Source organism: Cheilinus undulatus, linkage group 6 (genome assembly GCF_018320785.1).
Source record: "Cheilinus undulatus linkage group 6, ASM1832078v1, whole genome shotgun sequence".
Classification (NCBI taxonomy): Eukaryota; Metazoa; Chordata; class Actinopteri; order Labriformes; family Labridae; genus Cheilinus; species Cheilinus undulatus.
This window is the reverse complement of record NC_054870.1, coordinates 25,003,583-25,030,165: the sequence shown is the minus strand read 5'-3', so window position 1 is coordinate 25,030,165 and position 26,583 is coordinate 25,003,583.

Here is a 26,583-nt window from a genome sequence, read left to right as displayed (position 1 = left end):
GTATTTGATGTTTTCTCAACACAGATCGTTGCTATGTTATTAAAGATGTGATTCTGGGCAACTTTTTATTGTCTTATTACACTACATGGACTATTTGTGCTGCATTCAATGGTGCAAAACTTAGGAAACGCAAAACGTGTTACTACCTCACTTGTCTTACATTTGCTATTTTCACTGTTAACTTTTGACAGATGCATTTTTTTATATTGTGACTTGCATCTGTGTCCATTACTTACACTGTCCTCCGCTGTGGTTACGTCTTTAAAGGGTTCCTCTGCAGCTCTTGTTACTGTACATTCCTCTACTTAACAAAGACATGCACTAATTCCCCTCCTTTCTCATAATAGATGTCCTAATGTTTTATTTACCTTACGAGACTTTAATCAGCTCCCTGATTTCTTCTGCCGTTACACACCTTCCCCTTTGAAACAGAGCCTATGTCTTATCTGATGCTGCCCACTGTGCTCGCCAGCCGGCTGCTGACAGGAGAGCTGGAGGTGGCAGACGAGGCCAGGGAGGATGTGTTTGTGCGTATATCCATGTAGATTAAAACGCCTTTGTTGGTGCCTTTGTGCGGTACTCGTTTTAACACACACATCTTTGTGTGTTTGCATGTGTGAGTGTTAATGTGTGTGACAGGTGCCGACTCCTATGTCAGGGGTGAGGTCACACCCTCCATCGCAGCCGTAGGTGTCTGCAGAGGTTCGTATCAGCTAAGCGAGTGAAAGGGTGAACACCTTTCCCCCCCCTGCACAGGCATACACACACCCAGCCCCCTAGCTATCATTAGCCTTTACACTAACAGCAGGGCTCCAAGACAACTTGGGAAAACTTGAGCACATGTTTTTAGCGATGCATGCAAATGTAAGCATTGTGCATTTGCTGCTGGGATATCAGAAATGTCATGGAGGTTTAAATGCCAGCTATCAGCAGAGATGTTTACGGAGTGACACAATGAGGTGATGTGTATCAGCTGCTAGGAAGCAAATGTGTCGCCAATTTAATTAATCTGCATGCATGACTTCTAAAGGTGCAACCACACCTTAAGAGTGTTTTTTTATGAGGAGGGAGCTGCTGTGTAGAAAAAAGTTGCTTTTTCTTCATTATAGGGAAGCAAAACTTGCCCAAAACAAATTTTTCAAACCCTTTTTGTACAACAGTTTAATCTCTATTAGATATTTTAATGTCTTTAGGGGAATTAAATTAGCATGGCTTTGCTATACAAAGTAAAAAGAGAAAGTATAGTTATAGAAGTATTGAGTAGTTATTAAGTATTTTTCTAATCTCATGCCAATTTAAATGTATATTGAAAAAACTACAAGCCAATCAAATACAGCTCTGAAGTCCAAGTTAAATTTCCCCAAGAGGGCAGTGAAGTGTATCATAGCATATTGTATCATCTCTTATCATATCGCATCTCATTGCATTGTGTCATATCACATCATATGGTATCGCATTGCATCAGATCACATAGCGTCTCATTTTATTGCATTATATTGCATTGCATCATATTGTATCCCACTGTTTCACATTGCATTCGATAGTATAATATTGCTTCACAGTGAATTGCATTATATTGTATTGTGTTGTAACTCCTTGCATCATATCCTATTGTATCACATCATGACAAATTGCATCACATCATAACATATAATTATCATGACGCATCATATCAAGTCAGGTAGCATCACGTCGCGTCGCATCATACTGCATAATATTGTATCATATTATGTGATATCCTATCCCATCTTATTCCATCATATCCCATCGTACTGCATCATCTCCAGTCGTATCATATCAATCCTGCTGCATCGCATTGCATCATGTTGTATCATATTGCATTGTATTGCATTGTTCAGTGTTGTAATGCATTATATCACATGGCATGCTATTATGTATCGTATTGTATTATAAAGTTTTTATATTGTAATGTAATGTAATGTATCATATTGTATTGTATTGTAACGTATCATGTAATATTGTATCATATTCTTTAGTTTCACATAATATATCACATTCCTTCACATCCCATCGAAATGTATAGCATCAAAATTTTATGTCAACGCATTGCATCACATCATATCATATTGTATTGTATCCTAACCATTGTATCACATCATATCGTGTTTCGTCATGTATTGTGAGGTATCACATCATACAGTGTCGCACTGTATCATAAAAATTGTATCGCATGGTATTGTATTGCACGGAATCGTATTGCAGCATAATGTATGGCATTGTATCGAATGGTATTACATCACATCACATTGCATTCCTCACATCTGTTGTGTTTTGTCATGTTATGTTTTGTTTTATCTTGTCTTAACCTTGTCTCTTAACTTAATCTATGAGTGAGATCGGCAGATACTGACACCTTTGTCATTTTGTATTATGACATAGCAGCTGGTTTCACAGTTAGTCTTTCTACTTAGCTTTGTATTGTACTGAGACCTCCTACAGGTAGTAGCCAAACTTGGTAAATAAAATTGGTAAAGTAGCAAGTAGCAATGCTCTTACTGTATCCTACAGTAAGAGCAATTAGATTTTACAGCAGGAGGATTCACCTCCATATAACTCTGTTATTTCGCACTTCTCACCAAAACCTACGTTTTCTTGAAGTTCAGATTGAATATATCCTGACGGTGTCTTATTTTACTTTAATCTAAAAGGCATTTCACTGACCACATCATAGTGGGACATTTTGTAGCCTCCATTAGCCAGCTAAGTAGCTTTTGTCCTGGCTGCTTCAACATGGATTTCATTAGCGGATTAATATTTTTGATTAAGGAGGCTAAAGAAAAATTTTTAGGGATCTTACTATGGCTGCTTTGAGATGATGACTGACCTGCAGCAGCACATAAAGAGACGCAGTTTTTTTTTTAAGCCAACAGTCATAGGTATCATATTTTTCAGTTTATTTTGTTTCACAATGCTGTTTTGCTTCATACTTATTTTCCAACTATTCAATTAGCCCATATGATTACACAATACCACACACAATGACTCCTTCAGGCCTTTGCACAAGTTGAGAGCAAATAAGAAATGTGAGAATCATTTCATACTTTAGCTTTCCTTTCCTAACACTTGACTTTGATGGCTGTCAGGTGGTTGAACCCTTGTCCTTTCAGGCATAAAGCCTTACGTGGAATCCACAGTTCACTTGGAGAACAACCATACATCACTGTGTATCTTGGTGCAAGTTATTTGGCTCAAATCACTATACTTACTTCTGTTCCAACAGCTCAAAGGATGTTTTATGGGAGCTCATGCTTAAAAATCAACATCTGAATGTCTGCTTGTCTCCTATTTGACCTTTTTTTCCTGTCCCAAAAAGGCGCTGCAATAATAACCAGGCTTTTCTGTACTCATCTTTGATCTACTCTTACACCGTGACACCTTCTCTCTTTTCTTAATATAAACTAAGCAGCATTTTCACATAGGAGTAATGTGTGTAAAACCTAACCATACACAAGGATTTGGCTACAAAATTAAAAGTGACACTGATATCACACTGCCTGCAGAGTGAGACGTATGATTTACACTTGGAGTTGTCATTTACATTGTAAACAGCATATAAAAAGAGTTTTTTTTTTTTTTTTTTTACAACATTCCAATTTAACTTGTTGCATATGACTGCAGCACCACTTATGACCTTAAATGGGCAAGTATCCATAGCATGCTTTTGCTGTCATTCGGTTTAAGCTTTTATTTCATCACCACTGCAAAACTGTGTAACTGTGTATAAAATGTTCAATACTGCAGTATACTGTATGTTTATCATATGGTCAAAAACAGATGACAGAGGTAATAGCCTTGATCACAAAATGTCTGATGTTTATCAACCCCTACCCATCTTGAAAAAAATCCTTTGCTGTTTCTGTAAAATTGTAATCATTCTAAGACATTTAAAGACATAAGGCTTTTTAAGGCATGTTTGGACCAAACATTGAGGCTGAAAAAAGGCACGTAATGGTGTGTAAACCTGCCTGAGGGCAGGCACTGTTGTAAAAAAATAAAGTCCACAACTTTAGGGGGGAGTAAGGGTCAGATGTTACAAGTAAGCACAGCATTAGGTACTGTCCAGGCAGGGTAGTAGGGTTGCCACAAGCCCTGTACTGTGGATGTCCAGAATACCTGAAAAATGCTGGCGGTCTCCTGGCATACCACCAAGGGTGAAAAGGCCTGAACAACAGAAATGCCACTAAGCTTGGCCCTGGCTGCTGAGTGTGTGTCATAGCTAAAAACCCCCCTATGGATAGATACATTAACGACAATGCATACTGAATTTAAAAAAAAAATGGTTTAAAAGCATTTAATACATAGTTTCATGAATCTCACTGTGAGGATGCAGCAGCTTTATGCTATAAAGGAGGAGGCTGGGGTGGAGGAGGTGAAGCTTTGCCAACAGCAGCTGCATGGTGCATCCGCATTAGAGCAAGCAGGGATTAGTGAGAAGTATGTCATATTTACTGCACAGCTGTGCTGAGAGAAAAAGCTGTGATTGGCCGTGGGAACTGGGAAGTGATAATTGGATCAGCTGATCACAGCTGGGCATATGACTACCATGTCATGCATGAACTAACCCTGAGCTTTATTTCTATAATGACACCCCATAAATCTAATCTAATTGTGTGATACTTTAAGATTCACATCTCTATAGAGCATGCTTGTATTTTTATGTGGGTGAAGATGTTTTTTAAAAACTTAGCCACTTTCGAAAATTCTTGCCTACTTTTGACTAGGCTTAAGATTTCTGAAGTCTCCATTTCAACTGCAACCAGGAATCCAGTTTCTTTTTCATCATTTTAATCTTCATGTTATTTAGAGCTGACTGGCTCTGCTGTCTTGTGTTGTGACTGTGGAAATATTAAGCTTTGACATGTTAAGAATTTGATTTGCAGTTTCCAAAGAAATTAGTTTCTGTTCCTGTTTTACCAATGATATATTTTTTTTGTGAACTCAAACTTGGTAAATAAATATGGAGGTCATTACTCAGGGCACTTTTTGCAATGATACTTGTCTTTCTTTTGTGGTGCAGATCAGCACTATTGGCCAGCTGTTAAATTTCCTGAGTGCCATGTTTAAACCCATCAAGGGTTTACACAGCAGCCTGCAGGCTGCTGCAGTCTTTGGGCATCATTCCTTAAACTTCAGCCATTAATTTGTAATTACTGATATTATCTAAAGTAATTTGATGTTATTGACATGATGATATGGACACAGATGTGTTGCCATTCTAATGATATTTCTCTCTCTGTTTTCCCCTCTGCGTGTTCTTTCTGACACACAAATATCACATTCACATAACAGCTTGTTACCTCGTAGCATTCACGAATTACTGCTTGAAACCAGCTTTTTGCATAATATAAATTTTGCAAATAAAACAGGTGGCAAAATGGTTTTCATCTTGCTCACAAGCAGCAAAGATCGCCTTTTTTGTTCCTTTTCTATCACTGAGGTCTCCTCTGCTGTGATGTCACAGGTTGAGGCTACAGTGTTTATTTGCACTGCTTTCTCTCACACATTCCTTCGCAGTGAGCCAGGCCTCAGGCTGCCAACAGAGGACGTGAAGGGAAGCCAGGGAGCCAAGGCCACCGTCAGCTCTCAGTGGTTAAAATAACCAAGAAAATCCTCTAGGGACACAGGCTGAGATCAGACCAATGAGAGAGGTAACGCTGCAGATGGAGAAGAGACCCAAACTTAAAGGTAAAATGTGAAGAAGCAAGATTCATGACAATCAAAGGCGTGGTGAGGGTTTGATATTACATTTAGTTAACATGGAAATCAAGAAATTCACAGCAAGTGTCAGCTGATCTTCACTCAAGTAACTTGTTTAGAAAAAAACATAAAAACTATCAGAAAATATATAAAGTGTGCAAAAAAAATTTATTTTAAAGCAACAGTAGATCTGTATTCAAGATCCAGATCTCAATGTCAGGCTGTTATCATCCTTCATTATATTCCTACTCTTCCAAATCCCTTTCTAGGTTTTTGTCCTGAGCTGATCCGCATCTGTGATTTATTCAGTGACAGATTTTTTTCTATATGAACGTGAAAAGTTGGGATTTATGTGTAGCTGTGTTCACTTTATACTCCAAATCCACTCATGTATGGCTAGCTGTACACATGAAAACAGATTCTGCACAATATCACAGTATTCTACATACATTTTATGGGTGTACTTTGTATATTTTTAGATTTTCATAAATGGCACAGCCACCCAAATATAATATAGCTTCATGTCTTTCAAACTGGTATGAGTCACCTTACTTGTCTTTCAGTGAGACAAGAAGAAACAACAGAAAATATGACAGATTAGAACACGCCTGGCAGTTATATGCCTCAACAAGGTATACAACTGTAATGTGTGGTGTGAGGTATTACCGTATTTCCTCTAATAAATAGCGGGTGTCAAACTGCGGCTGGGCTGAGGTCTCGATCCATATGAACAAATAAGGGCCCACGTTTATATGCCGAGGTATTACATGTTAATTGCCCTGCGTTTTTATTTGAAAACAGCACAGCTTTCATTGCTTTCAATGGGACTCTACTTTAAATGGTTCAGCTTCTTGATTTTGTGGTAGAGATCGTGTGACATGTGACACTGCTCAGCCAATCAAATCCTTTGATCAGACATGGAGGGCCAGTGTCGATATGAGAGTTTACTGAGGGATGGCGAATCGGGCAGTTGTTCATGAAAAGAAGACTAAGGAAGAGCAGTTTTTCTTCAAAAACAGACGGACTGTTATTAGATCATTCTCAACCACACTACAGGTGATTAAAACCAGTATTTCTCTTGTTTCAGCACCTCAGCTGTACTCCATCATATTTTCATGATTCACCTAACATTAAATGTGCAAAATTGATTTTGACGCATAAGTGTCTGATGTTCAACAATAATGCCATGAACACAGAAGATGAAAATGGCGATGATTAATGCATTCTTAATTGAACAAACATTGATATGTCTGTGTATCTGAATGTGGTGAATATGACTGTTTTAGAATTGCACTGCAGATTTTGTTGTTTGATTTACAATGACATGCATTCTACTCTGCATCTTCTCTCACTCCATATTCCTCAAGCTCGCTCGCCCCTCCTCAGTGCCCCTGTGACAGCATGTGTGTGCCTTTGCCACGTGTGCAGAAAGGACACATTATCAGTTTTTCTAATTACTTATTGGTCATGATCAATTAGTAACATTTTAGAGCACGGCGGTAACCTTGTATAAATACACTGGTGGAGTTCACCGTCATCATGGCTGACAATTAAATTGGTCTGTCACTGCTGGGCCCTTCATTAATCTCAACTTGTCATTCTTGTTTATGCTGGTTAAAACGACTATGTGGGTGTGAGGGGAGTCGGCTTCAGTGGAGGGGAGGTCAGATCCCTACCATGATGTGAGAGAAGTTGGAAGTTGTGTGTATATACATGTGTCATACGCACATGTGTGTTTATTTGCATGAATCTCTGTGTGTACATGTGCAGGAAGTGTATATTTTCAGTGTGTGTGCATGGACGTGTGGTATGTGGAAATCTTTTTAATCCTAGCTGTCATGTTGAAGGCAGTTGGCACCCCTGGAGCCATTACCTCATGTGTCCTTGAGTATTTTCTAAATTGCACAGAGATGTTTAGAGCCACTCCTAATGACTTTCATAATCGCCCGGTAACGTGGCCGTTTGCTGCGTGTGAGAAAAACTCCTCCTCACTTAAGCTTGTCTTTACATTGATTGAAATGGACAGAAGAGCATTTGTATGTTGCATTTAGTATTCAAAGTTTTATCCTTCCTCCATTTCCTCTCCTGACTGCATATTTCCCTTTGTATACACAGTTAAGAGTTTAGCTTGGCTGTAACTATTTAATTTTGTTTTGATTGTTGTGGTTTTATTGCCATTTTGGTTAATGGAGCACTAATGGGAGCTTGTACTGAATGATGGGAAATAAAATATACACAGAAAAATGCACACTGGATAACAATGACCACATAGATACCAACTTGTGCTTGTGCTTCTGCTGACCTTTCACCCTCTTCACTTTCTTCTGACCTCTCCATGGGCAGGAGGAGGGTGGGTTGGCATTGGTCATATACTCCCCTCTGTCCCCCTCCTCTCCCCCTTATTGTTTCTGGGTGAGTGTATCTGACTGGAGAGGAACAAAGGAGCGTGTTGGCGCCTCCAGTCACAGGCTCGACCTTCTTCATATTTACATATGAATGTCAACGCTTATTCTGTCCCTTGTCTCCCACATGCTGCCTTCAACACTGATATGATGAGAGCGTGGATTGATCTGTGTGCATGCATTCATACATGTGTAAGAAGTGTTTATGAGGAGAACCGAGATCAGATCTTTTATCTTTTAATTATTTAAGTTTCATTTTCTTTGCTATATGTTATTTCTTTCTTTTTTTTTTTTTTTTTTTAGATGTCTGAATGAAATAGATCTATAGTTTGTGAACGATGTGTGGTAAATGTTGTTTTAAACCTGCTGAGTTATTCTTGATTAGGTTTGTGGTTTTGGTGATCATTTAAGTTTTATTTACAAAGCACATTTGGAATGTTCAGACAGATGAGATCTTATTATTACCACACTTGAATATTTTATGTAACATTCAATGCTAAATTTAATTTGATTTGAGTTTTGTTTTAACTCACAGAATGTTTTATGTGATAGAAACCTCCTAAGGTCCTGTGTGAACATATAATATCATACATTCTAGACCCCGACCAATATGGGATTTTTGGGGCCGATGCTGATACCGATATTGGGGGCTAAAAAAAGCTAACTGATATATCAGCCAATGTATGAAATAAGAACATTGATATACACAGGATATATACTGTACATGAACACAAATGTGGACATGTGGACATGCCTTTAGGGGGTTTATTGAGGTAAAACTTATGAAGAAGGACAGGGCTTTGAGAGCAGGGAGATGCGGCTGACACGCAGAAAACTCACACCCTGTTTGAAAGCCGCACCGGCACGAACCGGAGTTGACATCCGCGGCACACGCAAGCAGCAAAACACGCTCAAGTCTGAAACGGGTGTGTAAGTGCTTAGGGACGGGGAGGGACGCACAGCAGCACCTGCTGCTCACTGAAAAGAGCAACAGTGATACGTGCTTTCACATCAGGGTCTCCAAAACCCTTGCTAGATTTGTCGCTAGTCGCTTTTTTGAAAAGGAATCGCTAGAGGGGTCTGAAAACTCACTAAATATAGCGACAAAGTCGCTAAGTTGGCAACGCTGAGTGAGGGAGAGCTGCTGCTGTACTGATGGCTGCACTCGCTTGTGTCTGTGGGGAAGGGGCCAGGCACTCATGCTGAGTTCAGCAGGGATAAACACAGAGCGACAGAATCCCCGAGCAGCAAAAAAGGTAATATATCGGCTACATATTGGCCGATGTTGATTAATCTGTGATGCGCTATAATCGGCCCGCCGATCAATCAGTCGGGCTCTAATACATTCTGGCTTGGATAAAAACAGTAAGAATTCAGCAATTGTAATTTTTTTTAGATAATCGTTCAGATTGCCACTAAAGTTAAAGTAATTTGGTTAAAATTTTAGATAAATTGATGTCTGGATATTTTGTGGACTTAGCTTGGAATTTTCAAGTATTTTCATGGAAATTTATGGGGTATGTCAGTATATTTTGAAAGTTTCATTTAAAGTTCTGAGGAACTTTGCTTGACCTTATTTTGGCATTTTCATGGGACTGTTGTAAATTTGTTTGGATGTCTGGGGGAATTCATTTGGAAGTCTTCAGGCTTTTTCATGGAAACTTTGAAATATTTTTGTAATTCTTTTAATGATTTGTTTGGGGCTTTGGTGGGGATTGTCCTTTGAAATGTCAAAGATTTTTTAATGGAAATTTCAGGTCATTTGTTTGAATGTTGGGTAAATCTTCCATAATATTCCTGGAATGTTTTTGCAAATGTTTGGAAATTTGCTGCAAAAAATAAGAGTGAATTTGTTTTGAAATACAAGAATATTCTTGAAAATTATCAGGAATTCGAATGGATTTTTTGGGGGAATGTTTTTCTTTGAATGTTTTCCTTTTTATGATTATATTTAAGTTAATTATTAATTATCAAGTTTTAAGTTAAGCAAAATCATGGTCTGTTCTAAAGTTAAGTTTTGGAAGAGGAAAAAAATGGGATGTCAGCAGTAAAAATGGGCAAAGAGGCAAAATGGGGCAAGAAATGGAAATGGTGAAAAAAGGGGTTAAAAAAAAAAGAAGAAGAAATAAATATGCACAGAGAGGCAAAAATGGATTTAAAGTGGTAAAAAAAAAAGTGGCAAAAATGGGCCTAAATTAGTAAAAAGAAGTAAAAAGCAAAGTTGGATGAAAGAGACAAAAATGAGTGGTGCGATGGTCTACTGTTGAAAGCACACCCCATGTTCACGGACAGCACAGGTTCAAGTCTGGCCTGTGGCTTATTGACCACATCTCAGCCTCACTTTCTTATCCCTGTTTTTGACTCATCCATTGTCCTCCTGTATGAATAGCAGCATAAAATACCCAAAAATGGGCTATGAAAAGCAAAATGGGAAAATATGCAAAAAACAGTGAAAAGCAGTAAAAAATTGGCAACAATGGGTTACAGAGGCAAAAGTGACAAAATATGTTCAAGGCAGAAAAAGTGGTATAAATGGATGTCTGACGAATTGAAAAGGGATTAAAAAGTAGCAAAAATAGATTAAAAGTTGCAAGAATTGGTTACAAGGGCAAAAAATTGATTAACAGTGGAAAAATGTGTCCAAAAATGGCATAAACAGAGATGAAAAAGGGTCTTAAAGTGGCATGAATAACTAATTTGAACATCAGTACCCAAAGCTTGACACACTTTTCAGCTCCAAAACGAAGCGATTGTTAGCCAGGTTGCTAGCGCCTATGTTAGAGTCCAACAAATATTCATTTATATAATCAATAAATCACAACTGGGGGGGGGGGCATTCACTGGGTTTTTCTCTGTGGGCAGGCCTGCAAATCAGCAGGAGAAACTAAAAATGTATTCCAAACAAAAGCTCACGTCTCAGGAGGTTAAGATAAAAAAATGCCTCAGCAATTACCACTACAACTGTTATTTTCTTATTTTTTATGTAAATCCCATAAAGATATGTATGCACATAAAATCACATAATTTAATGACTTAAGGTCAGTGATCTGATATGGGTCTCTGTGCCTGGAATAAAGAGTAAAATGAACAAAAAAAAAATCCCTCATATAGAAATTAAGAAATTAAAATTCTTAAAGTTTGTTAAAGCAATAACTCAAACAATATTAATACTAGCAAACGGGTGTCAGTTTAAGACTTAAATGTATTATTTCACAAAAAATAATAAATACATTTAAATGTAAAAATTGTTAATTGTGGTTGAATTGACAGCACCGTCATTATTTATTAACCCTTTGTCTTTAAGTGCTGCCAAAAACAGACTTGTGATGATGAATTGAGAAAATGTACACATGGCAGACTTTATTTATTTATTTATTTTTTTTATACCAGGCTGTTACTGTCAACCATCAAGTCTTGCACACACACATATACTGAGCCATAATTAGCAGCATGCTTGAGTGGGTGTATGTTGAGCAGTGGAGTGGACAGTGGTGGGGGGGCAGACTAATGTGGACAATCTTGTCAGGACCGTGGGTGACTGGCATGTGCACCCACAGGATGGAGACACTCCTCACTAATTAAAGATCACTATTATAAAGTGTTTTATGTGTGCATGCATGTGTGTCTTATGTTAATATGTCTTTGTGTCTACGGTGTGCGACTGCAGAAGGAGGGGGCATTTGTTGGTGGGCTCGCATGAAGTTCGGTCTCATTTTCTTATCTTCTTAATCTGTGACATCTAACTCAATCCATGTCTGAGCTTCTTCTTTTACCCCTTTTTGTCATTAGACATGTTAGGATAACACTTAAAACTTTCAGAAGACTGCTGACAACACCCAAGGCATGACAGAGTTCTGATGAGAATCTCCCTGTTCTATCCCTAATGCCATCATTAGATTTTCTCAAAGTCTTTGACTGGATAAGCCTAAATCTATTAGTAAGCCCCAGAAAACAGGCCAGAACTTGTTTAGTTGTGGTACACAAACAAGAAGACAAAATACGAAGATCTTTATTTTGTTGTTTTGTATATCTGAATGGCTCATTTCAGATGGCAAAAACAATTCTTACTGCTGATAATTAAACAGCAGCTCATTTGTACTGATGCTGCTGGAAATATTTTGGTGTGACATTCATGGTTAACATTTAGTTATTCACACAATTTCAGGAAAAACACTCTAACAAGACATTCAGAATAGACAAAAAGAGTCAGCAATTTTGATTTTATCAGTCTACAAAGTAAGACTTTAAACCTCCTTGTTCATCTCATGCACAAACAAAGCATGTTTCTTTTAAATGAAGTCTGCATGATCAGAAAAATTCACCATATTGGATAGATATTGATATTGATGTTATGTATACCAGAAAAAACTCACTAGATATCTGCATTTTGAAAAAAAATTGACATAAAAACGCAAATTGACTGACCAGGGCACCACCATGTTTTAGTCTGCATTGCACCTTTGGTTGTGTGACATCATAGGACTTCAGCAGTCCTCTGCCCGTACTATTTCTATGCATTAGTAGCCATCAGATCTTTATATTAAAATATTGTGGCTGTTAGTGAAGAGAAAATATGAAGACATTACTCTCACTGTAAATCAAAGTGAATGTAGCTATAGAGGCAAAAAGACAGCAAGTAGAGCGAGTTGTATGGTGTCTGTATCAGTACCTCTGAGATAAAGAGAGAGAGAGAGCATTCCTGGGGGAGCAGTAAGTCCTGACTGTAGACACCGTACAGCTCTAAGTACTGCTATTCTTGCCTGGTCTGATCTTCAGCTGTCCGTCAACACCCACTGACTGCATTTGCAGTGCAGCACTGAGCGGCGCCACTGGACTGCGAGACCCGCGAGCCTCGTGAGACCAAGGAGTTTCGCGGTAGTCACAGAATTACACCTAGACATACGAGTAGAAAATACTGAAGTTCCATAAAATGTAACAAACACATGCTATTGACGCTATTTTCTGAACTGCAGGAGTAGGATGAACTTCCTTGGATGTGTCTCTGCTTTGTCTTTTCGTGTGGATTTTTGCGCCTTTATTATGGGTCAGTAACCCTCTATGAATAAATGCATTTCTTTTTGCTCCTATGACCTGTTGACTACCCCATTATGACGTTTGGCGATGTAGTGAAAGGAAACATTGTCTGGCATTTGTCTGGCATCAACACAGAGTATTTTATTCTGCAATTTAATTGGATATTTTAATTTGGTTCCGGCAACACTTCCTGCCCCATTTCGTCTGCTCTGTGCTGAATTTATGCGCAGGGCTCCTGCATCCAGCAAGAATAGAAGTTCAGCTTATCTGGGGGCTTCGGGCTGCCAGTGCTCTGACGGAGCAGAGATGCAGTGCAGCGGAGCTGGTGGAAGCACTCTTATTGGCTAAAACTAAAACCTATCTGCTCTGTTACTGACGGCCCGAATATGTATCTGTTCTTTTTTTAGGGTAGCAATGTGATTATGTCCATAATATAAAGATTTGATGGGTCACTTATGAAATAGTACAGAGGCCCACTAAAGCCCCATGACGTCACACTACCCAGCTGACTAAAACTTGGCCACCTCCTGGTGAATTTATTATTTCAAATGTTCTCAAAAGGATTATCTTCTCAGGATGTCTCAGGATATAAAAATCTATCCCTTAAGATGAACTTGTCTTATCATTTAGGGTTCCTTTTAAGTTACTGTAATAGTTCATACTTCCCAACAGCTGACAAAGTAAGACTTACTTGCCTGTAATTGGGAGTTTGTGGCTGTATTTAAAATTCATACATGTAGATGTGACATATGGCTTATGCATTCAGACACAGACAGGCCTGCAGCTCGTGGTCAGGCGTTGTGTCTGTTTAAGATGGGTGAGATGTGTGAACACTGCTAAACCATCAGTGTATGTATGAATATACTTAAACATATATGCATACTTAAAACCACCCTCACTCAGTCACCCTTTGGCTCCCTCCTCTCCCTGTTCCAGCTGAGTAAAACCAGGCCCGCGTCATTTCACCTCAGGGTGCCGGCTGGGGTCACAGGTCATGTGTAATGGGCCAGTGCATCTCCCAGCACAGTAAGCTTTCTCCAGGAGCTGACACACTCCACCAGTCCCCTCCCCACCTCTCAGCCCTTTTTATCAGAGACTAACACAAAGACAAGGAGCGTGTGTGTGAAAGTGTGTGAGCCTGTTAAAGATCACATTCAGAGTCTCAAGTTGCTGAAGCACGATGTGACAAAGAGCCGAGGGCCGACCAGTGACCACCGCTGAGTCGGCACTGTGAGCAGAGACCAGGGCCAACATTCAGATGATGTACACAGCTTTTTTCTTTGAAGTTTCCCTCAATAAAGATGGAGCACTCAAAGAATCGCTCATTCTTAAATGAAAGTATCAACTTCCAAAGTAATCAGAATGCTAACTTTAGTTTTTGTGATCCCAGCATATGCAAGCCTTTGGAGTGAAACTAAAATGTACCGTTCTAAAGCAATCAAAACTATGAGATTTATTCAAAGACAGCCAAAACACTACATCATATTACAAGATTATCTCAGGACACAAATCCTACAACATAAAATCCCAGTGTGAGAGGCTACATCAGTTGTCCCAAAATAACTCCATCTTCTCTTGTTTTGACTGAGATATTTCAACATCCACCTCAGTGACAGTCAGAATCATCTGGAAAAAAATCTGTTGAAATCCAACTCGAAACAACATCGTACTTTTTGTAAAGCTACATGTTCTGCAACTTGCCCATATTTCTTTTACATACTTTATTCTTGAACATTTAGGCCTCTGAAGGTAGGCTAACTCAAGTGACTACAAGGGAGGATTACTGAAAGTAATCTGTACCAGGAAGTCATCTTCCATCATGCTCAGTAATCCAACCATTGTATTTTTTTTGGCTGCTGCCCACAGGCAGGACTCCTCTCACTAAGTCAGTAACTTCACTTATGGTGCAAAATTGTCTACAGACAATCTTGGAAAACTGCAAATTAAAGGATGATTGTCAAATAATTTAAGGAAAATGACAAAAAAAAAAAACGTAAAGTGACAGAGAACTGTTCGCTTAAACTAAAAGTTTGTATATTAACTCATAAAAATAGAGCTGATATTGCTGATTTTGATTTTGACTATCTTCAGCTGTTAAGTCTCACAGTAAAAAACTCAAAGGTGCATTTGATCAAGAAAGAGCACCTCCAATATTCAATATTCTTCATTACAATGTTTTAGTTGCTCCCCACAGGTGGGTCTTCTGTAACAGAGTCAGTAACTTCATTCATGGTTCAAAAGTGTCTAATGCCCAAAGGCACTCTGGTAAAACTCTGCCACACCCAGGTAACACTTTACCTGAGCTCATAGTTCTATGTTAAAGGAACAACTCACAATTTCAAGTTGAAACAGCCCACAAAAGTACACCAAAGCAAAAAACTGGATTAGATTTTTACAAAATATAATGTTACTTCAACAAACATTCAAATACACTTTTAAAGTGTTGAAACACTCAGCCAAGTTATGGTGGCAAGGAAAAACTTCCATTTAACAAGTGGTTTATTCAGACTCATGTTCAACAGCTAAAGCTGTATTGAGGGTGTGAGGGGTTCGAAGGAGATGCAGAAAGACAGGAAAATAAAGCGACAAGAATGGGCATGACAGATTTATGGTTGTCCTAACCATATACCCATCATAATCTTTTTTCCTCTACATGATTACAATGCCAGTTATCCTGGAAACGATATGAGTAATATCAGCAGATATGTGTGATGGTAGGCGATCATTCTAATATTAATGTAGGCAACTAAGAGGATAATAAAATGGAGAGACTGTCATTGGTAAATGAAGATGAGATACTCTATTCACTTTAACAGTTATGATGATAATAGATGTAAGGCTGATGTTAATAGTTGATGCAGCTGAACTCAGACTTTTTGGCTTTTCTCAAGCTGATCATTAAATCATGCATTTAAAGGGTTTAAGGGTAAGTCCATCACATCCACAACCTTCGTATCATTTTTCGACAGTCACCTCTCCTTTGCCCTTCTTCTTTCACCTAAAAACAGCCCGCATCCGCCCACTACTCTCCTTCCCTGCAGCTGAAACTCTCATCCACGCCTTCATCACATCCAGACTAGATTACTGCAATAGCATCCTCTATGGCACATCCTCAACTGTCCTCAATAAACTTCAATACATCCAGAACTCCGCAGCACATCTCCTGACCCACACCCGCTCTCATGACCACATTTCCCCTGTCCTCCAAAACCTCCACTGGCTCCCTGTCCAGTACCGCATCCGATTCAAAATCCTCCTCCTCACCCATGAAGCCTAAACCAGCAGGCCCCCCCTACCTTACGGACATCCTGCACCATCACACCCCCTCCCGTCATCTCCGCTCTTCAAACCTCAATCACCTCTCCCCACCAATAAGAACCAAGCCCTGAACTTGGGGGGGCAGAGCCTTCTCCATAGCTGTCCCCTCTCTCTAAAACTCACTCCCTAAACATATCCAAGACTGTACAGACTCATCCACGTTCAAATCACTGCTCAAAACTCACCTTTTTAAACTGGCTTTTAATGTTTGATTCTGTTACTGTCTTGTCACTTTGATTGCTTGCTTGTTTTCTCTTTTTGATTGTGATATCGTCATTTTTTGGGCTTTTTCTTTTTGTGTAATGCATTATATTATTTTTGTACAGTGTCTCTGAGTTTTTGAAAAGCGTTTTATAAATAAAATGTATTATTATTATTATTATTATTATTATTATTATTTTGTTTTTCAGCATTTAATGAGATGTATTAAGCCATGAAATTGATGATGAATGAGAAAGATGCCTTCATGTTAAGAGCATAACCACTGGCTTGTCTATTCCCTGCAGTATCGTGTTTTTCTGCAGCACTGATAACACACATTCCCAGTGATTGTGTAAAAGTTCAGGCCGTATAGTTTGATGTGATATTTGCATTAGCTTTGTAATTTATTACTGTGTGTGTGCATGCTCTGAAAGTGTGTTTTATGACACTGTGGTTGATGGTGGCAGTTAAAGAGCAGGGAAACTGTCAGTGCTAAGATGGAGCAGAGATGAATAATGAGCTCTGAGAGATGATGAATTATGGTTTGATACTACATTGGTTTAGCTTCCTCTTTAGTTTTACACAAGGTCATGTCAGTATTATTTTAAATATACGACACTGCTGGAAATGGACCACTGTGGTCAGACATTGAATTTATGGGATCATCTAAACAACAGCACAGAAGTCATGTACCCCTTTTTTCTCTCTGTTACCCTTTTCATGAACAAGAAAAACACGAGATTCCAAGGACCTTTTCTTAAATTTGGTGATAAGAACAGTGCTATTATTTCATTCATAACACCTTAATGCTTAAACAACCTCATCCACAATTGTCCTTTACAGCCATGTTACAGTATACTTCTCACCTATGCTAACTCTTTCCTGTGTTTGGCTCATAAGCGGTAGCCTTGTTAATTGCATCAGTAGTTTGTAAACTGTTGAGTGTAGCTGACAATTGAAACAGCAGACTGACAGGTGAGACCAGTGCCAAAACAGGTGAGCTGTTTTTGCGTTAAAAATATCCTGATTCGTTTTTTAACGAAGGTGCTCAGAATTCCATGCTATTTTTACTGCACCAAAATACTCCTTATTTCATGTTTCTGTAAATTATAGTTTTTAAGAATTATTATTCACATAGACTTGGTTCATTGAGTGTGTCACATTTTACATATTTTCTGTAGAGAAATTTCAGTTTTTTGGCAGGGTTATGGAAAAATATTACTAATAAGCCATAAAAAGAGCTAAACAAAACCAATCTTAGACAGATAGCCAAAATGCAGAAAAATTGTGACCTGTTATTTGTTTAAAGCTCCAATAAGAAACTTTTAATTTGCTTGTCTTTGGCACCCCAAGACAAATAGTATATCTATACAGTGCCTATTAAAATATTCATCCCCTTGGATGTTTTACCCTTTTATTGATTTTATAAATCAGTTGTGGTCAATATAGTTTGACTTTTTTGACAAAAAAAGACAAAAACAAAGTTAAACTAGATTTCTACAAAGTGATGACCTTTAAATTAAAATATTTGATGGGAAATAAGTCAATGCATAAATATTTACAAGTGACTGACCTTATTCCACAGATACCAGCCAAGTAGTGCTATAGTAGTCTCGCAATTGGTTACCAGGATCACATGATTGCAGTGAATGTGTCTCAGGTGATTGTAGTTAAAAGACATTAGTGTCTGGAAGGTTAATTAGCATGGCTACCATTTCACCATGAATACAAAAGAACACTCCAAGCAACTCAGAGAAAAGGTTATTAAGAGATATAAGTCAGGAGATGGGTAAAAAAAAAATCATCATCATTCCTCGGAGTTCAGTTAAAATCTACCATCAAGAAATGGAAAGAATATGACACCTGTAAATCTGGTATCTAAAGTCTAAAATGCAGGTAACTGCTAAGTTAGAGCCATGTAAAGAATTATTATATTTAGATTTACAGTAACATAGAATTTCTGGCATGTGTGCGCCTCCAATAACATGCATTTTTCCTTTAATTCTATTTTGAAGCTGCAAACTTTTATATTGTAAGAAGCCAAACTGTTTCTGAGTCAATAATAAACACACAGTGGCCTCTTCTTTCATTAAAAAGCTATGAATGTTTACTTTTATAGTAGGATTCACTGAAGAGACAGTCTATGTCGTTTGCACATGCTTAAAAGATTTGTGTTATGTGTGTGTCTGAGGTAGCTAGTTAGCTAAGTGGTGCAGTGATGTCATCGTCCTTGTGTTTTCACACGGCAACCCGATAGCTCTGAACAATCCAAGGTGAGCAATTTTTGGCTCAAGCACACTTGACATAACAGAGATAATTGTAGACTGTGTGTCCGCAGACCCTCCAGAGATCCAGGGGATCAAACCCTCTAGGATTTCGGACACTTTGATGACGAGTTAATGCCTGCAAAAACATTAAGCGCCTCACAGATCACAGCTGGAATGATGTAAATGTGATGCAGTTTACCAGTCCCTTGATATCAGGAAATGATGTAAAGTTTAGATTTACTCCTTGAGATATTTTGTCTCAACTGCTGCCAGATCTTTGAATATGAAATACATTCATATAGTATTCCACTTTCACACCTTTGATCTACAGCAGCCATTAAAAATGACACGATGAATGATATTATTTTCTGTCATTTAGTAATGGGAACTCCAGCATGTGGTGACTAACGTTGGTGAGGTCAAGTAGAACTCTGTCATTACCATTAAAGGCTGGATGACACAGGTCTTTAACTGATTTTCTGGACAGGAGTTGACATTAATGTAGCAGCAATAGAAGATTATAGTGACCATGCTTTAGCCATGGAGATTTATTCAACTCTTTTTATTGGTGAAAATTGTCAAAGCACACACGATATTTTTTCAGCAGTTGCACATTAAATGAAGACAGCTTGCTAGCACAGAGGAGCGACCTCACAGCCTTATGCACACATGATGAAACGACATGATACATGTGACACAAGTGCAGCTTCAGAGACACTGACCTCTGACCTGCAAACTGTGTAAAGAGAAAAGATTATTTAGGTTATGAAACCCATATGATTTTATGAACTGTGAGGATTTTGTAGTATTGTATCCTTAACATGTTTGTTAATCTTTAGAATAATTGACCATAGCTGCATGCATGCACTTTTCACCAGTATAAGAACATCAGATATTTAGTTATTTCCCATCTCCTCATGTCTGTGCAAAAAGCGCTGGTGAAGCTATATGTCCACAGTAATATTACTACATCTGAGTAAGAATTAAAAGTTGGTTTTCATCAGATAGTGTCTCTACAAATTTTATCAACATGATACAATTTTACTCTATTTTTCAAAACGTGAATAGTTAAAAAATACAGTATATCTACTGGTGTTTTCTATGTGTGTGGACAGAGATAAACTTTTCAAAATGTGTCTAACCCACCCTAGATTTCTTTCCCAATATCCCAAAATTCCCAATTTCCCAATATAGACTATATGGACAAACCATTGTCTGACCATTAAACCAACAGGGACTGTAATGCCATTATATTATAAAACATGTACTTGGATAGAAAGTTGCTTTGTCCACTGAGGCACAGTCCTGTTGGAATAGAAAAGGGCCTTCCCCAAACTGTTGCCACAAAGTCGTAAGCATAGCGTTGTAGCATTGAAGCATTAAGGTCGGCCTTCACTGGAGATAAGGGGCCTAGCCCAAACACTGAAAAACAGCCTCATACTATCATCCCTCCTCCATCAAACTTCACAGTTGGTACAAAGCAGTCAGGCAGGTAATGTTCTCGTGCCAATCCCAGACTTGCCCATCTGACTGTCAAATCTCCTGTCACTACACAGGACACATTTCCACTGCTCCAGTCTAGTTCTAGTCCTCTAGTCTAGTGTGCGTTACATGACTTCATCTGATGTGTGGCATTGGACTCTTGCATGCAGCTGTCTAGCCATTTAAACCTGTTCCATGAAGCTCCCGCCACACAGTTTTTGTACTCACATTAATGCCGGTGGAAGTTCAAAACTCCTTAGCTATGGAATCAGAAGTGTAGGTGACTTTTACACAGCCTCAGCAGTCATTGCCCCCCTCTGTGATTTTATGTGGTCCTAAGTTTCTGTTGTTCCCAAATTCTTCCACTTTCTAATAATATCACTTACAGTTGACTGTGGAATATCCAGGAGGTATGAAATTTCACAAACCATCTATTTGCAAAGGTGGCGCACAGTACTACACGGTGCAATGCAAATGGAGACTGCATGGCTAGGTGCTTGATTTTATACACCTGTGGCAACAGGTCTGATTGAAACACCTGAGTTCAATAATTAACAACAGCAGCAAAATAATCTTAACCACATAGTGTATTTTCTTGGTCTACAAACCCTTTTTTTCATGTCTATGCGTTAGCTCTCTGTCTTTACTTATAAGATTTAAAAAGGGTTTCTGATCATGTGGGTAGCCTTGAGGTGAAGCAGAATTACTCACTGGATGTACAAACTTTGTTAAAAGTTACAAATCAACATCATGTGAAAGGTATAGTCAAAGCTATATTGTTTCTTGTCAGCTGATGCACATGAAAGACTTTCTGAGGAACTTTCTGACATGTCCCAACCATTTTTAAGTCACTATCATTAAAATTAGCCATACTTTGTATTGGACATATTATAAATGTATAATTATTAACATTCTTTCACTGTCTTATTAATTTATTTGACATAACATTTCACTGTACAGCCCAGAATAAATATTGTATTTGCAGATGATTCATTGCTTTGATACTGTAATGACTTTTACAAATACTGAAAGCTGATACACTTCAACCCAGAGCTCTGTGTTGACTCAAATGTTTTCATAGTAGGACAGAAAAATTTGATACCCTAACCCCAACATCCACGTAGTCTGCCTGCGCAGTTTCATCCATGCCCCATTCTCATGAGTAAATTGCTTTCTTTTCAGTGTCTTTAGGTTTTTTACAGAACCCTCCAGGATCTGTTCTTCCGATGCATGCCAGGCACTCACCTCGTGATATTACAAAGTCTGTTTTCAGCAGATTGGAAAACAATTGGACAATAAACAGAGTGATGGTAGTTTGCACATTGATTTAGCTGCTTTAAAATTCTAATGCCATGCTAACATTATTACATTATTTCAAATAAAGTTGCACTAATATAATCAGTACTAAAGGAATAATGGCATGTCTAATGATGGTGGAGATTGTAGTTGTATAGCAGTATTGTGCTAAAATATATGGTTCTCAGAGAAAAGATAGTCATACTAAAGTAAGACACATTATCCAGTTTTAATAAGTGCTATAGAAGCTTTTCCGATATTACAGACAATTTAGAAGACATGTTCGACCAATTAATCTCAAATCAAAGTTCCATTTGTAGTTTCTAAGTTATTCATAGCTTCATTTTAAGGCACACATAAGAATAAGGACCACAGTTCCTGAATAACAATTACACTGACTTTTCATTTAACTGAGATTGTGTAATGATACATTTATTAATTTTTATTATGATCTACATAATGAAGTTGCTATCTTAAGTTGGCAATTTCGCTACTTGTATTACAGTCCAGTGTGTTGGGTTAGCGTTAGTTGCTGTAACACTGTTTTTTATAGTTCTGTGCTTACATTGTGTATAGAACTCTAAATATGATCTTCATTTTATTATTATTTATTCCAGCAGACATGTTCTGTCTGCCCCATGCTATCTGTCTGTGTAGGAGTTCAGGCTGCTCACTGTGATTTATGACTCTGGGGTCTAAGTCTGTATATTTACAGTCCCATGACCTGAGAATGACACCCACTGGGCTCAACAAGGAGGAGAGGGAGGGTCACGGGCTATAACACATACACACAACCACAGACACAGACACACATTTTGCCTAATCCTTTTTTGCCAAGTTTGTGTGTATTCTGCAACAGTGTCTTAGAAAGGCCTGAAACCAAAAAATTACAAGTTGTGATTAATTTATGTGTTTTTAAAATTTATACCTGATCAGTTGCCCTTGTTTTGCATTCTTGCTCTATGGTGGAAATATTTGACATTTAATCAGATTCCTCATGCAGAGTTTAAAATAACATGCTGAAAGACCATTCTGTTGTAAAGTTTTCTTCATGTGGAAATAATGTAAATAAAGCTGTAATCTGTAGAAATGTATGGACTACAAGAATGATTACATGTAGACTGAGACTTGTTAATGGTGCTTTCCATTTATCTTGGATGCCAGGTTTCAAAGTTGGGAATGACATCAAATCGGAGTAGAGTTGGCTTCTCAGGGTTACTGAAGTTCTTCCAAGTTTCCAAGCAAGGATTCAGGGGGGTACTCAGGACGATGCTTCTGACTGGCATCTCAGAATTTCCATCTTCCGAGATCAAATGAAACACACCGTTAGAAATCTATCATGTGATATGACAAGAAGTATTCTGGGAATTGTAGGCCACAGCTGGAATAAGTTTAGTCTGGAGAAATTTTCTAGTGAAAACAAAAACAGTACTTCAACACAAAAACATACTGACTCCTTTAATTCATCAAACATCACAGATTTAGTGAAGTGTTGGGCTGGAAAATGGCTTGGTGTTAAACTGGGTGACAGCTGCTTGTTTACAGATCCCAGCACCCCGAGGTGACAGAGGTGTGGATTGACACTCCAGCTTCAGATTATCACAGGCTCGTTTCCAGAGAAGCAAATGGTGCCTGGCAAAAAAAAGTACAGTTCACATGTGTTTGATTAAACCGCTGGTGATAGTTTGTACCTTTGCAGTGTTGTGCTAAAAGGAGCACTGTGTGAGTGAGATTACCATCTGTGTGTGAAACTACCAGGATAAATAGCAAACTATCTCCAATCAATACTTGCCATCCTTTTTTATCTTTGTCTTCTATCCCATTTTGTCCTCTAATTTAGTTTTCATCTTCTTATTGTGTGATTTTATAGGAGGCTTCAATTTCATATCTGTGTGCTAAAAATAAGAAGAAAGCAGCTTTACATATTTAATCCTAAAAACTTTAACAAATTTCGGAACAGCCTGTCCTTATAATTCTTAGAACATGACAGCCTGTGTCTTTATTGCATTGCATTATATCTCAAGAATTTATATAATTAATGAATGTAATATTTATCACATGCTAAAATCCCATTGGTCACTATATGACATCATCACCAGCTCCCACTCCTCCTTCCATGTTAACACAACAGAAAATTTACTTGTGGGGCTTGTAGGAAAATAGTAGGTAATGCCAAGTGCAAAAGTTCATCTGGTGGTGAGCGCACATGCCGCTTCTGGTGCCTATAAGAAGTATTCACCCCCTTGGATGTTTCATACTTTGAATTTATAGATTAGTCATTTTTGATTTAAAAAAAAAACTCTTTCATGTAAAAGTGAAAACAGATTTCTACAAAGTAATGTCAATTAAATAAAAGTATGTAATGTAAAATAATTGACTGCTGAGAAGCATTCCCACAGCATGATGATGAGAGATGGTGTGTTTGTGGTAATGTGCAGGGTTTGGTGTCTGCCAAACAAAGCATGTTGTCTGATGTCCAAAAATCACCACTTTGGTCTCATCAGACCAAAGAACTTTCTCCCACTTTACCACGGCATCTCACACATGCCTTTTGGGGAACTCTGGTAGAGATTTAATGAGTTTTCTCCAACAGTGGCTTTCTCTTTGCCACTCTCCCATAAAGCTTTGACTGGTGAAGAACTCGGGCAAAAGTTGTTGCATGCAGAGTCTCCCCATCTCAGCTGCTGAAGCTTGTAACTCCTTCAGAGTAGTCATATGTGTCTTGCTGGTCTCTCTCACTGTTCTCCTTCTTGCATTGTCACTCAGTTTGTGAGGACGACCTGATCTAGGCAGATTTACACAAGTGCCATATTCCTTCCACTTTTTGATGATGGATTCAACTGAACTTTGGGGGATGCTTGATGCCTTGGGCTTTTTTTTTTTATCTATCCCCTGACTTGTTATTTTCAATAACTTTTCCTCTAAGCTGCTTGGAGTGTTCTTTTGTATTCATTGTGTAATGGCAGCCAGGAATACTGATTAACTGACTGGACCTTCCAGACACAGGATTCTTTATACTACAGTCACTTGAGACACATTCACAGCACTCAGATGATCCTCATTTCACTAACTGTGAGACTAGCACCAATTGGCAGGACCTCTGTTGAATTAGGTCAGTCACTTTAAAGGGGGTGAACATTTATGCAGTCACTTATTTTACATTACAGTTTTTTGTTAAAAAAATCCAATTATATTGACAATGATTGATTTATAGAATCAATAAAAGGATTAAACATCCAAAGGCATGAATATTTTTATAGGCATTGTACACAGTCAGGATGTTTGCATAGATATGTGGTACGAGGAATCTTTTTGCCTGGTTCTATTCAGACTTAAGTAAAACTTGCACAGAGACGTTGCAGAGAAATATATATGTAATGCTGTGTTTTTCATTCTAAACTTCTATACAAATATTATGTTTGTTTGTTTTTTAAATAACTTAAGCATCACATGTAACATACAAACATGACACTGGGATCGATCATTTACCCTCCTACTGCTCCTCTCATCTGCTCTTCAAAAAGAAACCAACTTTTCCAAAATGTTCAACTTTTCCTCACCCCCTCATCTCTTCACTCTCTTCTATTTCTGTCCCTCTCTGTGTTTGGAAATTCAAGCCTCCTGATTGGCCATCCTGGCAGGGATAAACTCTGTGAAGCAGGGCTCAGAGAAGGGGTCGCTGTGTTTTATGAGCCATTAAAGTTTTATTCATCCCTGCACCGAGGCAGCCTTTCGGCCACGGGGTCACAATGCTTTAAATAAACTCTCATCATTCCTCCGCCCCCTCCTCCCCAATATCTGCCTCCCTGCCTCCTCCCACCACAGCCCCCACCCATCCCCAAACTCTTCCACCCACAGACTTAATGGACTGTTTATTGTTTGATGTTCAAGTCGGACTTCATCATTTTTCCCCTTTCTCGCTCTCTTTTCTGTTTTTCTTCCTGCTCTTGTGTTTTGGTGGTATGTGTTTGAGTGATGTGGTTTCTCTGTGTGTTTGCATTTTGTTCTGTTTGACTCGTTTCGCACGTGAGTGTGAGTGACTGTGAGAGTGCATGCCTGTGCTACCCAAACATGCATACAGCCTATATTCCTAGTGTGGCATGCTTCTGACTTTAGCAGCTCTTCTGTTTTATACCAGACTTTTCAAGGATATTGCATGGGTGATATTTATTTTTATAAATCACATAATTTAAACAAAAATGGAGTTGATCCACTACTACTTATTTTATTTACTGTTCCATACAAATAAATGAATATTCTGTGCCATGTTCCTCCACTTTACCATGAACACAACAACCATTTATTTCCAATTATATAGACATTGTCATGCTACAGTAAATGTGTACCAAGCATGTATTCACTCACAGCTGAAAATAGTCCATAACAAATTTGGTTCAGTTTGAGTTAAAAACAAGAAAAAATCTAATCTTATCACATGGGTATGTCAAAACACACTAATGCAATAATTCTAGCCATGACTTCAAGATAAAAGGCAGACAAAAAAGGCCTGAATATCCTATTACAAGTTGAAATTTGGGTGGTTTAAACATGATTAATCAGGGAATATTTTTAGAGTTAATTACGATTTATCTCTCTTTCCTTTGTGTCACATTTCAAAAACTCCGTTGTTTGCATTAAAAACTTTTTTTGTTTTATTTTGGAGTTTTGTAGTCTTAAACTAAGGATAACCCAGTTATTTTAAAAGGTGGATCTTAGATCTTAAGGTGGATCTAAGATGATTACATTACTGTCTAGAATTGATTCAGCACTCATATCCAAATCCATCTAAATTCTGGAGTTTAGGAAATTCTTGTAAAATGATACCAAACTTCTTTTCTACTCACATCAGTTATAATAACTATTTT